Below are 9465 nucleotides of genomic sequence, written 5' to 3'. Positions count from 1 at the left end.
AAAAAAAGCCTTTGTTTTTTATATGTGACCCTGGACCACAAAACCAGTCACATGGCTCAATTTTTTGAAATTGAGAGTTATACATAATCTAAAAGCTGAATAAATAAGCTTTCCATTGATGTATGGTTTGTTAGGACAATATTTGGACGAAATACAACTATTGAAAATCTGGAATCTGAGGGTGCAAAATAATCGAAACATTGAGAAAATCCCCTTTAAAGTTGTGCATTTATGTTCACGATTGTGCTGCATTCACTCACAAAAATAAATGTTTTATATATTTACGGTAGGAAATTTACTAAATATCTTCATGGTACATGATCTTTACTTAATATCCTAATGATTTTTGGCATAAAAGAAAAATCGATAATTTTGACCCATTGGCGATTGCCACAAATATACCCGTGCGACTCGAGACTGGTTTTGTGGTCCAGGGTCATACTACTATTTTTTCCCAAAGCAAGATTTTAGATGCATTTTTAATGCACAAAAAAAAAAAAAAAAACATTCAGTACTTTCATGTCCAGAGTCATTTCTATTATTCCCAATAGTGATTCTCATCGGTTAATTACATTATGTATTTAATTCAATTCACACTTATTTGTATAGCGCTTTTCACAATACACATCGTTTCAAAGCAGCTTTACTGAAAATGCATGAGTCCACATTACAATCTAAAGTGATCTGTTATCTGAGGAAACTAAGTTATGTATTTCAGAAATGTATATATACAGAATCACAATTAGCTAAAAATTTATTAATTTAAACAATGTAATAATTAAAGGCAGATACAATGAGCTCATTTAAGTAATTAATACTTTGCTAACAAATGATTATGACATTTAGAAAAATGTTGATTCAGAGTTTGCGGACACTTTCAATAAAGGAACGAAAGCAATTCACAGAGCCAACAATATTCATCATAATACAGTAATCCTTGCTATTTTGCATTACAGTAATAACAATGAGATAGTTGTGTATTATGTTAAGGGTATTGAACTTCATTGTCAAGACTGCAAATGTCCTAAAAACATACATTTTCTGTAAGTAAAATAATATAACTATTACTGTAGTTTATTTCTTAGAACTGATATGAAGGTAAATGTGTACATTGAAATGCAATGTAAGTCGCTTTGGATAAAAGCGTCTGCCAAATGCATAAATGTACATTTGTGGTGAAAAGTGACCTGCATTTCTTCTTGATGCATGTTTTCACAGGTTAATAATAAGATGCTGCTCCATAGATTAAAAGGAATAATTTCATGCACCCATCTCACATGCATTCGGTCATTATTTACAGTAATTGCTTTAATTGAGTCATTTGTGGTCATTTTTTTAAAAGGATTCTGCAGTCACCGTAATTGACTGAGAGGTAAAAGTGTTGTTGGACAAAAGGTCCGCTTGTTTAACATGCTTTGCTCTGATCTCAGCGTAATGCACTGATTTTATTCGCTCGCATGGGAAACGGGAAGTAAAAAGTCACACTTTAAAGGGGTGGTTGAATATGATTTCACTTTTCTAACTTTAGTTAGTGTGTAATGTTGCTGTTTGAGCATAAACAACATCTGCAAAGTTACAACGCTCAAAGTTCAAAGCAAAGGGAGATATTTGCTTTTAAAGAAATCGCTTTTTAAGGACTACAACAAACGGCTGGTAGAGACTACATCACATTCCTCCCGGGTTAGTGACATCACCAACCCTAGAATTTACATAAACCCCGCCCCCGAAACACGATTTATAGATTATCATGACAGAATATGCTAATCAATGACTAGAAGATAACTACACATAAGCTTCATAAACTCATCAACTAACCATTCAGAAATGTCCTGTTGCTTCTACATGTTGTCACTTCTTCTTGAGTCTCTCCATCATTGTCTGACTCTGGTTTGAACATATTTTCAGTGCATGTGTGTGTGAGTGCAAGCTGTTGAAGCTCCGCCCCCTGTGCCGGGAGCAGCAGCTCATTTGCATTTAAAGGAACAGACACAAAACGGTGAGTTTTTGCTCACCCTCAAAAAGTGACAATTTTAACATGTTATATAAAAATATCTGTGGGGTATTTTGAGCTAAAACTTCACACACACACTCTGGGGACATCAGAGACTTATTTTACAACAAAGGGCATTATACCACCCCTTTAAGGATGTTTATGACATCCTTGCAGCAGAAACAGTGAGATTCATCTGCAGGTGTGTTCATAAGAACTATATATCACATCTTCCTGTATCATGTCTGTTCGTGTTTTCATTCCCATTTCTTTTCTTCTTTCTTTGATGGATCAGTTTGGTAGATTGTAGAGATCTGGAGCAGAACGTACAGCAGCGGCTCACAAAACACAAACCTTTCGAAACGAGGACCACATCTAATCAAATCCGATCATCCAGGTACGCTTGAACTCTTGGCATCGCTAATGTGGGCCATAATGCTCAAAACTAAATAAAACACAAATTAGATATAAAACATGGAAACAAGCAATAAGGCATCGTTTTACATTTATGCATTTGCAGACGCTTTTATCCAAAGCGACTTACATTGCATTTCAAGTACACATTTACATTCTTATCAGTTGTTGCTTTCCCTGGGAATTGAACCCATGACTTTGCTGTTGCAAGCGCCAACGCTCTACTGTTTGAGCTACAGGATCATAATCAGAATAAAGTGATATAGTTCATTTAATTTAGGCTGTTATTATCTGTGTGTTACAGCTGATCAGGATGCGGCTCATCCATCAGAACTATCCATTTTATAATATTTTATATATGATCAAATTTTAATGTGATAAAAGAAAGAGTTTAAAAATAAATATTTAATATATACTGAATATTTAAGTTAATACACTGTTAAAAAAATTATAATTATAATAAATTATAATATAACATTTTTTAATATCACTATATTTTATCACATGTATTTTATAAAATATTATTAAAAATAGGATATATGTAGTATATCATTATATATTTTATGTAGCTCAACAATGCAATATTGTTTTATTTAAGAAATATTTGGTAACACTTTATTTTACAGTGTCCTTGTTACATATGTTATATGTACTTACCATAGTAATAAGAGTAAATTATGCATAATTACATGCAAAAACCAAATCCTAATCCTACCCTAACCCTATAGTAAGTCCATGTAGTTAATTAATATTACTCAGTATTTAAATATATAATTACACTGTAACAATGACACCTTAAAATAAAGTGTAACCAAATATGTTTTATTTACTTTGCATATATATAATTTTGGTTTCTTAATTATTATCATTTTTTTCAGTAAAAAACATTTAAATATATTGTCATTATGCTTATTTTTTTGGTCAAGAAGTTTACTATCTAATTTGTATATAATATTTTAACATTTTTGTATTTTAAATATTCAGAGTGGAAGTAAATCTATTTAAATGTTTTTTGTCAATTTTGGTCCTTGAATGCAAAATGTTTATACCTCGTTTGCTTTTGGATAATGACTAACTGCAACTGTGCATTATGCCACTAATGACATTTGAGTGTAGATCATTTTGTCTGTCATTAAATAAAAATATTTGACAGATTCAAGTATCCCAGAGAACATTTGCGACGAGCTCAACATCTCTCCCTCACTCCTGCCGCTCAGGATCTACATCTCGCATGTTTTCAGACGGCTGTGTGTGAATTGTAGTCACGTACTGTATCTGACTGTAATAGTTTCTGTGTATGAGTGTCAGAGCTCAGAGCGTTCGATTAAAACCGTGGCAGGGGGCCGCACTCATTTCTGACGCACCATTTTGATGTTTCCAGAATGAAAAACTGCAGCAACCCATAATGACTGTCATTTCAGACTTCAAACAGGAGCCGGGAAGCAATCCGACAGCCTTTTCCCTTTCCACCTCCAGTAGCGAGAGGGAAGATAAAAGGAAACAGGCATACGAGAGGAATGAATTTCATGCTTTTCTGATCACAGTGTGTTTCTGATCCGTGTGTTTCTGATCCGTGTGTCAGTAGAGCACCACACTCCTCTTCTGTTCCGGAGGTACAATCCCATTCATTGTTTTCCAAAGAGACATTGAATCTTAGCAATAATTTACAAAGCTTTCAAGACAGATGTAACATGAGTTTCTTCAGTGATGATACTGTATGTGCTTCCGTAGATCCAAAAGACATTTCCCATAATCCTCAGCTGAGAGTGACCAATCAGAGTAGATGCTTTGGCCAGTTGCACTCCCATGAAGGATTGCGAATGAAAAATATATATATATTAACAAATTGTAGGCATATATATATATATATATATATATATATATATATATATATGCCTACAATTTATATATATATTAGGGGTGTCGCAATATACCGGTATTGACGATAATCGTGATATTCAAAGCATGAAATATCGACATCGTGTTAATTTAGAGCAATACAATATACCGGTATTGGCGATATTGGCGTTTTCTAGACACAGCGCTCGTCCGCGCCCGCGCAGCTAGAGTGAATCAGTGAAACACTCTGTCCACACCCGAAAAAAGTAAGCTCGCCAGTATTAAGAACAGAGTTCTTCGGCTTCAAAGAAAACAGCACCTTAAAGGTGGTCGCACACCAGACGAGAAGCGCAGCGCCACGTCTTTAAAATTCGAACACATTCTGTATGAGTGTACACACACCGGACGAGAAGCACAGCGCGGTTCTATTCGGCGTCTGTCCGCGGCGCCCAGCAACGGCTCAGGACCTTGTTCAAAATCCTGCCGCGACACAGAGCGCAGAAAAAAGTGTTCAGATCACAGACTCAGCAACTATTGTATTTAATTGTACAGTATAATCATAACATAGTACAGACATTATCTCAATTCCATAATGTCCTTAAACATAATGATATTGCTGGCCATAAACTGAGAAAGTGCGTGTCCGGTGTGCGATACCTCGAGTTGTCATAGACGCGACGCGGCTATTATTTTACTAGTCATCATGGAATGGGAAACGTGACATTAACTGTTAACAGGGGGTTTCTGTGTTCATATATTTAATAAGGGGTGATTATTAAAATTAAGAACCCCGTTTTCTTTACTCATCTTATTTTTGTAGCCTATTTGTATTTGCACTTGATTTTTTTATTCAAATCTGCTATCTGCATGACTTTATTGGCGCCAATGCAACAACAGGTTTAAGAGCTTTTCAGTTCTTCAGGAAACATTCAGACAGTGTTTGGCTTCAGTTTGAAACCAGATAAACTTCACATGCTTGTCTTCCTTCACAAAAAATTGCCATAGATTGAGTACGCAAGAAGTAAAAATGCATGTGCCTTGTGTTTATCAGTATCCTTATGTTTGTTGGGTAAAAAAGAAAAACTATAGAAACAAAGTAAAAATTAATTTGACTGATAACTACACCCCCCCACCCCCACCCCCCCCCCCCCCCCCCCCCTATAGATAGATAAGATAGATCTATAGATATCGCGATATATCGATATCGTGAATTCTTTTGGCCACAATAACCGTGGTGTGAAAAATCTAACATCGTGACAGCCCTAATATATATATATATATATATAGTGAAAATGATTACATATTAAAAATATTATTAAATATTAAGCAGCACAACTGTTTCCAACACTGATAATAAATCATCATATTAGAATGATTTCTGAAGGATCATGTGACACTGAAGACTGGAGTAATGATGCTGAAAATTCAGCTTTGATCACAGGAATAAATTACAATTTACCGTATATTTACATAGAAAACAGTTATTTTTAATTCTAATAATATTTCAGAATGTTTCACATTTCAATATTTGCAGGCTTGATGAGCAGAAGAGACTTCTTTCAAAAACATTAAAAATAGTAATGTTACCAAACTTTTGACCATGTGTGTGTTTACAGACGTAAATATAATATACCTATATAAATATAATAATATACATACACACACATACAGTTGAAACTCTAAAAATTAGAATATCGTGCAAAAGTTCATTTATTTCATTAATTCAACTTAAAAGGTGAAATTAATATATTATATAGACTCATTACATGCAAAGTGAGATATTTCAAGCCTTTATTTGTTATAATTTTGATGATTATGGCTTACAGCTTATGAAAATTTTCAAAATTTCTGTTAATTCAAAATTATAACAAATAAAGGCTTGAAATATCTCACTTTGCATGTAATGAGTCTATATAATATATTAATTTCACCTTTTAAGTTGAATTACTGAAATAAATGAACGTTTGCACGATATTCTATTTTTTCGAGTTTCACCTGTATTATGGAATGTTAGATGCGATTAATCACGATTACTAATATCCCTGGAGAAAATGAATGGGGAGAAAGACTGCAGAACGAGCCTGTCGTCACGGTTACACTCTGTTATGCACTTTTAAAATAAATATATTATTTCAAATTTCTTTCAAAACTACTTCTTTTTTTTTTATACCTGATGTTTTGAAGACCCAGACCAGCTCTGAGTCTTGTTGAGAATTGTTCCACATGATGCAATTCAAACCCAAACTCACCTTTTACATTAGAGATTATCTTGCAGTTGAACTCTGTGTGACCTTGAGAAACTCAGAAAAAAACAGCAAATATATGATGCAATATGACCACATCAGTATATAGAGCTTAATATGGATTTCTTTGATTTTTGTATTTAGAATTTTTTTTATTCATATTCATGAATCATGAGGCGCGTCCCAATTGGCGTTCTTGCAAGTATGCACTAGTCAATGCCGTTTTGTAGAATGTGTGATTAGTGTGTTCACACCGAAAATTCCCACTTTAAACACTTTAAATACCCAAATTATGCACTTAATTGACTCTGACGTTGAACAACAAAATAATCTTATAAAATTCATAGTATACGTGTTTAGTGTGTTATTTGGGACACAACTATAATGTGCTACTTGTTATGCAGATGATATCAGGGGGAGGGACAATCTCATTCTAGACAGCATTTGATTGGACGAATATTTCAGGATGAGTCCTCAACATCTTTGCTCCATTTTTCCGAAAGAGAAAAACAGAGTTTATCTATGGAAAGCCGTTTTAACTTTTATTCATTTCCAGGATATGAATTGTTGATATCAAGAATTTAATTGTTGATGTCAAAAATTTAATTTTTGATATCTGTAATTATATTTTCACTAGTGAAATGTCACCATAGGCTGCCATTCAAAATCAATTGTTGATATCAAGAATTGATTTTTTACTAGTAGAAATATAATTTTTGATATCAATAATTACATTGTTACTAGTAAAAATGTGAATTACTGATATCAAGAATTCAATTGTCACTAGTTGAAATGTCTATTCTTGATATCAACAATTGAATTGCTACTAGTAAAAATTTTAATTTTTGATATCTGAAAATGTATTTCTGACATCAATATAATTTCAGATATCTAAAATGGCTTTCTTACTAGTAACGATCACATTCATGATATCAGATATTAACATTGTCACTAGTGAAAATGGAATTATTGATATCAAAAATGAACATTGTTACTAGTAGCAATTCAATTGTTGATATCAAGAATAGACATTTCAACTAGTGACAACTGAATTCTTGATATCAAAAATAAAGGTTTTTACTAGTAAGAATTGTATTTCTGATCTGGAATATCAACTAGTAAGAAATCAATTCTTGATATCAACAATGGATTTTGAATGGCAGCCTATGGTGACATTTCACTAGTGAAAATACAATTACAGATATCAAGAATTATAGTTTTTACTAGTTGAAATTCAAATGTGGATATCAAGAATTAGCATTGTTACTAGTGGAAATGTAATTTCTGATATCAAAAATAGCCATTGTTATAGTAGAAATCTAATTCCTGAGTAAAAATTGAATTGTTGATATCAAGGATTCATATCCTGGAAATGAATAAAAGTTAAAACGGCTTGCCATAGTTTATCTGCTAAAAGGATTTCGGTGTCAAACTACAGTTTTGATATGACGGGGTTTAAACTTTCATGCTCTCTGTGTATTAACCCATGTCTGCTTTTATTTTTAAAGGTGTTGAATTCAGGAGAAGTGGAGCGGACGTGTTCACGAAGAGCTCTGGGATCTTCCTGCAGGCCGACTGTTATTTTAAGACAGCGCTTCATCAGCTGAATTATTCAGCGTTCAGGGTTACCTGACGCCCTACAGGTGCTGAGATGGGTCAAACCGTCCTCTGTCCTCCATCATATGAGACTTCAGACACGTCTGATCCCAAAGATGAGTAATATTTCAGTCGCTTCATGCTGATGTTCGTTTATACATTAGTTTTATTTCATTAGATATGAAATGGCAACATGACAAAAATATGGATCTCAGCACACCATGTTGAAGTTGATATATTTGATAGAAATATATAATGGCAAAATAAGTAAACTGCATCAACAGGGCGTAATTCATCCAAAAACAACAATTTTGTCATCATTTACTCAACTTTACTCAAAAATCAGCTTCAATATTCTGCTTAACAGGGTGAATACTGTAAATGATGACAAATTATGAGTGAACTAGTCCTTTAATAATCAAACCCAAAATGTCTGGCCTTCACTGTTTGTCTGTGGGATAGATATATGGTAAATATAATTGTATTTGTAATTTGCTTACAGTAACTGAAGGGACAGTTCTCCTGGTGTTAAAGTCAACATGAAACACTGTTTGCAACGTATTTGACTTCCATTATGAGATGTGTTTTCATTGAAATCAAATGTTAAAATAAATAAAGTAGAGCAGAACTTGATTTTATCCATCAGGAATTGATTGGATTGTAAAGATTGTGAAGGAAAGTTATTTCAGAGGCAGAATAAGTCATTTTGATTAAAGATTAAGAAGACAAACATTAGTTTTCTTCAGAATAAGGTGCACTGATGAATTGTGCACAATAACACCTAAGACATAATAAGAGATATGTGTTATGAAAATAGTTAATTTTGATTTCATGTTGACTTTGAAGTGCTCAAGGGAGAAATGTTCACATGGACGTCCTTGTTCTGTGATTTGAGATGATCAATATCCTCACAAAGCTTGTGAGAATATGAAAACATGCATTACCAGCAAGCATGAGAAGAACAGAGAAAAAGCAAGAGAGTTTGAGAAAGACGGCTTGTGCTTTTCAACAGATTGAGCTGCAGTCCTGAGTGGCATCTGTCACAGTGATGATTGACAGCTGTCACTCATTATCTATGGACAGTGAAAGGGTCATGGGCGGATCCACGCGCTCCGTTTAACGTCTCTGTGGCGGCACCGATAACGTTACTGTAAACATATTTATAATCTCCCAAAACTCAGTAAAATCAGATCCAAAGCACGCACATCTACAGCAAAGCAAAATGTTGCTCAAATTGAGTGATCAACAAGAAAATTGATAAAAAGGGGGGAAAGTCGGCGCACCACGGCTCCAAAAATGTAAAAAATGTAATTGTTTAGACACACACACAGGTGGTAACGCTTCGAGCACGTAGGCTCTTCGTCAGACAATTAAAAGTTAAAC

The sequence above is a fragment of the Abramis brama genome (assembly GCF_963993115.1).
Source record: "Abramis brama genome assembly, chromosome: 8".
NCBI classification, from domain to species: Eukaryota; Metazoa; Chordata; class Actinopteri; order Cypriniformes; family Leuciscidae; genus Abramis; species Abramis brama.
Note: the sequence above shows the minus strand (reverse complement) of the source record.